The sequence below is a fragment of the Larus michahellis genome, chromosome 1 (genome assembly GCF_964199755.1).
Source record: "Larus michahellis chromosome 1, bLarMic1.1, whole genome shotgun sequence".
Taxonomy (NCBI): domain Eukaryota; kingdom Metazoa; phylum Chordata; class Aves; order Charadriiformes; family Laridae; genus Larus; species Larus michahellis.
The window spans coordinates 215,773,721-215,781,426 of NC_133896.1; positions in this window are offsets into that span (position 1 = coordinate 215,773,721).

Genomic DNA, 7,706 nt, shown 5'->3' on the forward strand with positions numbered 1-7,706 from the left:
ACGTGGAAAGTGTCAGAAGAGGTGATTGATGGGCTGAGCATTGCCCAATGTACAGGCAGAGGCGACAGCCAACCCAGCCTGAGGACGACTCTTTCTGTGCAGACCGGTCCCCAAACCCACTGATAAATAAATGCACATGCAAGTCAACAAGAATATTTCCTATGTGGGCAGATGAGAAGGAATAAAAAAATATTTGCTCCCTCCACTGTCAGTCTTTAACCCAATTTATTCCAGGAAAAACGGAGCGAGTCAAGAAAACGATGTGAGTAATAAGACGGGAATGGAGCTACCCTGCTGGGAATTCATCCGAACAGATGGATCTCCCACTGTATAAATATTTGATTGTGTTTCTGATCAAAGGCACGTAGAGCAATACAGTAACTTGTGTTCAAGCAGGAAAAGAAAAAACCCTTTCTTTTAATATAAATCTTGCCCCACTCAAGCCCTCCTCCCCCCCCTTAAAGAACAGCAATCAAAGGAGGGTAAAAAAGGCAATTATCATATAGAAGTATTCAAGGAAGAGCAAAAAAAGTGTCAGAAAATTGCGATTTTTTTTGTGGGTCTTCTGGGGGGCAGGAGCAGTTTATTTGTCCAGCCTTATCTGCCACCAAGGCTGGGCATTAGCTTGGTTTCTGCCTCTGCTTCGCAAATAGATGTTTATGTGGTTGGTCACTAACTCCGTCCTGTGACTGACCTTGCCCTCTTCTCCTCCCGTAAGGAAAAAAATCCTTATTTTGCACAAATCATCCTGGAAGAAACCCTGCAAGTCCTCACATCCACCCACCAAAGAGCACTGATTTTTATTTTTTTTCTCCTCTCTCTAAGAAATTATCATCAGTTGGATAAGTCAAGTAATGAGCTTGCCCTCTGATGGGTTCTTAGTACACTATTTCGCAGTGCACTTGGGAATAAATGGAGGGTGTATGCGTGCACGCGTATACATATGTGTAGATTTTGCTGTTGCTTGACATTATGACCTACATTTTTATTGGACAAGACCAATAAAAAGACCTTAAAAATTGTAAACTCTCCATGAAAGAGCGTTTAGTGTTTCAGGCAGATGGAAATATTTTTTGCTGTATTGTTCATGTAATAATAATAATAACAATAATAATAATAATATCAACAACAACAACAATAGTTATTATTATTAGAATCATAGAATCATTTAGGTTGGAAAAGACCCTTGGGATCATCGAGTCCAACCATTAACTCCACTCTACAAAGTTCTCCCTTACACCATATCCCCCAACACCACACCTAAACGAGTCTTAAGCACATCCAGGGATGGTGACTCCACCACCTCCCTGGGCAGCCTATTCCAGTGTCTGACCACTCTTTCTGGGAAGAATTTTTTCATATATATATATATATATATATATAAATATGTCTTATTATTGTATTATTGTTAAGATATTGTATTATTGCTAAGATTATTGTATTATTGTATTGCTTGTAAGATTATTGTTGTCGTCGCCATCGTTGTTGTTATTATTGTTATTATTATTATTAATTCAATCCAAATAAATTTTTGTTAAAATTATGAAAACTCTCCTCTCCTCTCCTCTCCTCTCCTCTCCTCTCCTCTCCTCTCCTCTCCTCTCCTCTCCTCTCCTCTCCTCTCCTCCTTCTTTAAGAAAGAACAATGAAGAAAGTATCTAAAGGTGGTGCTTTTTCCAAACAAACAGCTGTCATAAATATGTGCAAGGACCAATCCAAACCAGGGGTTTTGTTTGCTTACGGTGGTGGCTGCAGATATTCTCGATTGGGTGTGAATGATGTATTTACAATGCACCAAGGAGAGATGAAAGAGGGTTGGGAAGACCTTCAGAAAGACGTGGTGAAGCAAGGCCTGAATTTGGGGTATTTGCAAGGTACACTTGCCCCCTCCGATGATCAATGCTTGGGAACCACCGCCTTGCTCGGCTCACTGTTCATCGGACCAAGAACCCTATTCCCGGCTCCATTTCCTAGGCAGAAGCGCCATCTGCTGCAAGATCAACACTTCTCCACCCAAAACTGCCAAGATTTCATCAAAACCCACCCGGTTTGGAAAAAGTGGGAAAGAAGAAGGTGTTTTCTGTCTCTTGGATGAAATGAGGACTCAGTAAGGACACAAGGCTCCTACTCAAGTAGACCCTGGGTAGGTGACACCTCTGCAAAATAACTTTTGCTTCCAGGGAACATTGTGTTCCTCTCCATCTTGGGGTGTCTCCTTGGGCCAAGGGTGCTCAGATCCCCTTTCCAGTGCATGCAGAGCTGCCAGCTCAACCTGTATGACTGGTATTTAGGTTGGTCCTTTTTTCTCTTAGGTGGAGGGATCAGAGAAGATGGTTGACATGAGCTCTGGAAAGGGGAAGGTGGTTCCCGTTACACTCCTGCAACTACTACAGTGGAGCTGGGGATGTCCTGGACAAGGACAACTTACATCATTGGCAATTGCCTGCCTGGCTTGGGTGGGAGCACATGAATGTCTTCCTGGGGATGTAGGTGAGATCCAGTTGTGCAGTTCAGAGATTGTTCCCATCTTTGACTTGGAGGACACCAGAGACTTCTCTGTCAGAAAGAAGTGGGTGAAAAAATTCTAATTCAGTGTTTGAGACCCACTGCTCAGGTCATGCTATGGCTCAGAAGGGAAACTGAGGCATGAGAAAATTTTGCCTAATTCTCCAAATCCATCAACAACACTAACACCCCTTTTTCTCAGCATCTTAATCTGCAAATTCTGACTGCTGTCACCCCTGCTTTCTCTGAGATATATGTGTGTGTACACAGGACAGGAGGGCTGCAGGCTCAAGCTGACCGATGTGAACACCCCATGCAACGCCCAGACAGGCTCCAAGGTGTAACCTGATGGGTTTAACCTCTACTTGGGTCCCTCTGAGTCCCACTCCAGCTTGTTCCCTGATCTGGGAAACCACATTTGAGCGCTGAGGTTCCCATGCACTTAAAATCTTCCCTGGACTCACATATTACATCTGCTTCTGCTGGAAATATTGTCCCTGTTGGTGCTTTTTAATGGAACATCTTTTTCTCCCCTTTCTTTCTAAATCACGTGCAATCAGTTACTTTTTTTTTCTCCTTGATAATAAACTTCCTGGAGCAGGAACCCTTGCCTTGCCCCATCCATGCTATACGACCGCCTATTGCAACTGGACAGTAGCAGGACCCTTGTCGATGTCCAGGCCTTTTAAATGCTCTGCTGATATATAAAATAATAAGACCACGGTGGACATTTCTGAAGCTGGGAGGGACAGGCAGTCCCAGACCAGCCACAGGCCGCAGTTAAATGTACATTCAATTTTTGGGGTACTTTTTTTGGTGTGCTACGTAAATCTGGTCCCTCTCTGAGGACAGTTTGCAAAACTGAAGACCCACTCAGAGTTGTTTCCAAGGGTTGTGGCCACCACACCTCAGCCTGCCTGCAGTCTTGCTCCTCACCAGTGGGTGTCATCTCAAAACCACCAGTCCTGGACTTTGCAGCTCTATCCATTTCAGCCCACTCTTGCTGTGCTTTCCAGTAGGGTTTCCTCAACCTGGAAAGGCTGTTGTCCTCCCTGCTGCTATGTCCATCCTTACAGCTGCAACTGTAGGTAGAGCTACTGCAGTCTGGGTTTGCAGAGCATGGAGCATGGGGACAAGTCCCGGCTTAGCTGTCACTGTCTGGGGCTGTGGCTGGATCAGTAACAGGTGACAACAACACAACATGCCCCATTCGCACACCAGGTTTTACCCATCTTCTCGTTGTAGTCCCCTCTTTAATCCCCTGCCCTGCAACTACAGGTCCTGCTGGACCTCGGCACTGCTTTCATATGGACGGAGCTGGGACCATGTAGCTTTGCAAACACAGACCGACAAGTTCTGGGTACAAAGAGAAAATAAGTGATGATTCTTTAGGTCCAACGTATTTAAATGAAGTAAGGAGCCAGGTAAGACATGGAGAAGAGAAGGTTCTGGAGAGACCTTATTGCAGCCTTTTGGTACTTAAAGGAACACGGGGACAGACTTTTTAGTAGGGCCTGTTGCGGTAGGACACGGGGTAATGGCTTCAAATTAAAAGAGGGAAGATTTAGACTAGATATAAAGAAGAAATTATTTAAAACAAGGGTGGCAAAACACTGGCCCAGGTTGCCCAGAGAGGTGGGAGATACCCCATCCCTGGAAACATCCCCGACCAGGTTGGACGGGGCTCTGAGCAACCTGATCTAGTTGAAGATGTCCCTGCTCATGGCTGGGGGTTGGACTAGATGAGCTTTAAAGTTTCCTTCCAACCCAAACCATTCTGTGATTCAATGAAACTCACAGTAATGGCAGCAAAAGTCTGGGAGGAGCTGCTGGGGAAAAAAGTGTGTTTGGGACATTTTTATCCCAGTCAAGATTTATTTTAAACAAACTTTTGTCAGAGGTGGCTTGATCCTGTGGAGGGGCCAAGGTACTGGAGACTGTTTTATCCCAGATTACTGGGTGCTGGAAAGGGGCTACATGTGAATATTTCCTTTCATGGGTGCCCCCTGCTGCTCAGGCTGAGCTCTGGGCTCTGTACAGCATTTTAAGACCTTGAGTAGACAAGTACAAAGCAGACACATGTCCCTGCTTTGCTGGAGACATGGGTGCAATGACAGCATGGATGTGCTACGGAAAAAAGGAGTCAGAGCTGGAGTTTGGTTACAGACCAAACATTGAACATTGGTCCAGATCCCTTCCCAAAACCAGTTCACCTCTGGTCACAACTATCTAAAGGTACATGGGGAAACAGAGCGTCTTATAGGCTCCTAGGAGAAGCACTGAGGCTCACCATCCAGCTCCACTACGAACCATCCACCTCACCTTGGCCAAAGCCCTCAACATCACTATAGATGAGTTCCCACCTACAAAATGGAGACTGCCACAGCAGCACGTAGGCACCTTGCAAAGGAGAGGCCATCTATTGCCTGACAGAACCCCTTTCCAGGAAAAAATTTCTCCTCAAATTTATTTGGGAGAGAGTTTTTATGATGATAAATCCCCTAAGGGTTAGAGGTGGGATAGGTTGGATGGCTGGGAGAGGCAGGGAGGCATCTCAGGACATTGCCTCTGTGTCTCAATTTGTTTTCATCAAGCATCCCACTGACTCAGGAAGCAAGAGCCCTGCTAACATCCCACTGTCGCTTGCCATGGAAACGGCTGAGACAGTACCGTCAGCAGGCGAGTTAATCGGCGGTGACGCCGTGATGCTCATGCACAGCACAAACCTGGGTGACTGGGCTTGGAAATGAAAACAAAGCCAGGTTTGCTGGGTAGGTGGGGGTGTGCATCTGTTGGGCTGCAGTCTTGGATAAGGACCAGATGGTTGGAAATCTCCAAATATATATGCAATTCCTCCCTTTCTCCTTTTCCTGGAAAAAATGGGCTGGGATCAGGACACAATATAACATCTTTCCTCCTAACTGCTCACAAGGCCAGCCCTGAATAGACCGTGATCACTCTTGAAAGTGGTCTCAGTGCTCTCCTGTTCCTCAAGCAATCAAGCATCATGTGTGTGATGAGAGCTTTGTTTGTTGAACCCTTCTTTGACCCTCTGGCTTTCAAGGAGAGCTTGGAAGTGCCCACGGGACTCTGACCCACAGCAGACTGTGGATCCTGCAGTACCATCCCTTAAACAAAGATGCTCTGAGCACATCTTCCTAGAAATGGTGGTAAGAAATAGGGTGCTTCAGGACGATGAACGTGTCGACCACCTTCATCTCTCCAAGTACTACTAGCAAAGCATCAGGTCAACTGGGGGGTGTCTAGAAGCCTTAGACCAACGAATCTCCTTGACTTGCTGTATTCTTCCCCCTTCCTTCTCTCATTCTGTAACATTAAGTGGTATTCCTAATCTCCTGCGTTTTGTAATGGTGATTTATGGGGATGTTTGCACCATGGGAAGGCTGAGTGAGCACTTTGCCCCTGTGCCTGTTGTGTCTGCGTTGCCATCCACCCCCACAACGGGATTCTTTTTGCCTGGACGTCTCTTCCAGCCATGGCAATGACAGAACGTGCTCTGGGTAAGGACTGAACCATGCGGCTGGGTTGGGCAAAGTGCAGGTCCCTGTTTTTGTACAGGGAAAAACGCGATAGGGATCCCTTCCGGTTGGAGGTGAAAGCCGTACCATGGTTTTTCCCTTATGTGTTGGCCCTTGCTCCAGCTCAGACGACGATGTTTGAGCAGCTATGGGCGAACTCTGGCAGATCTCTGGCTCACAAAGACCCAAAGCTGCGAGTCTTGGGCACTGATTGCCGTCCCCATCCATACAAAAGTTCATCAGCCACCAACCCCACAGATACTGCAAGGGTGATGCCAAAGTCCCTCTTCCAGAAACTAAGATGCTCTGGCAGGATATGGTGGACCTGGCAAGGAAAGAAAGCACGTTTGTCCTTTGCAGCCAAGAGGTGATTCCTGTATCAAATATGTGACCTGAATTTGCAGCAGGGTGCGTGGCCAGTGGCTTTTTATCACGAGGATGCCAAGTGGGACATGCTGTGCTGTCTCAGCCCATCCTGCTCGGTGCTGTGCCAGCCTGGCTCTCCCCAACCCCTAGGGCTGCCACCCTCACTGGAGATGCAGAGGGGGTTTTTAGCATCCTCAAAAGCCTCCCCAAGCCATCAGGAAGGGAGGGAGTTACTCCATCCACGTATTATTTCACCGCGATGTGGCAAAGGCGCCTGCATTAGGCCTTTCCATCAGTCATCCCTCAATTACACCCCGGCTGATTGACTCCTCTCTTCTCTTTCCTTTCAAAAGCATGTCATTAATGGCCGAGAGGCTGATTGCACTTCATATTAATTCAGTCGGCTGGGCCAGAGAGTAAAACGAATGTTTTTCTGAGCTGGATTCACTCTCCTGAGAGACCCCTCTCCCTCTTCCTCCCCTTCCCTTGCCATCTGCTCATGACAAGTGCTTTCGGCTCTCGGCGTATCCACCAACAGCCATCCATCTCCATCAGCGCAGCTAGCCGTGCTGAGCGCACCGCATAATAAAATCTCTGCTCTCTAATTAGCCCTGTGCATGCTGTTTTCCTAGACATGTTAAAAACAGGAATATAGGGCTGGAGGGTAGGGAGCGGGAGGATACCTTCTCCTCAAATACCTGTTTGTAGCTATCAGGGTAGCTACAGAGGAGGCTGGGAATCAGAAGAAAAGTGTTTGGGGCTTTTCTGTTTCATGTCTCTGAGATTTGAGGTTTTGGCAGAGGATTTCTTTGCATTGGACCCTTGAACCCAAAAGGTGATTCCTGGAGCAAATATAGGACCCAAGTTAGTGTTTGCACCTGCACCGGTTGGAGTGGTAGAGTGCTGCGGGATTGCAGCCTGAGCTGCATCCTTCTCGGGTGAGCAGCAAGAGGCGACCAAGTGCATATGGGCACTTTGCAGGTGGTGGTTGTGTGTCTGCTTCCCTGGTTTAAAGGGGTGCTTGCAGCCCAGAAACCCCCCCGCAGCCTGGGCTGCATCCCCAGCAGCGTGGGCAGCAGGGCGAGGGGGGGGATTCTGCCCCTCTGCTCTGCTCGGGGGAGACCCCCCTGCAGTGCTGCCTCCAGCTCTGGGGCCTCAGCACAGGAGAGACACGGAGCTGTTGGAGCGGGGCCAGAGGAGGCCCCGGAGATGCTGGGAGGGCTGGAGCCCCTCTGCTGGGAGGACGGGCTGAGAGAGTTGGGGGGTTCAGCCTGGAGAAGAGAAGGCTCCACGGAG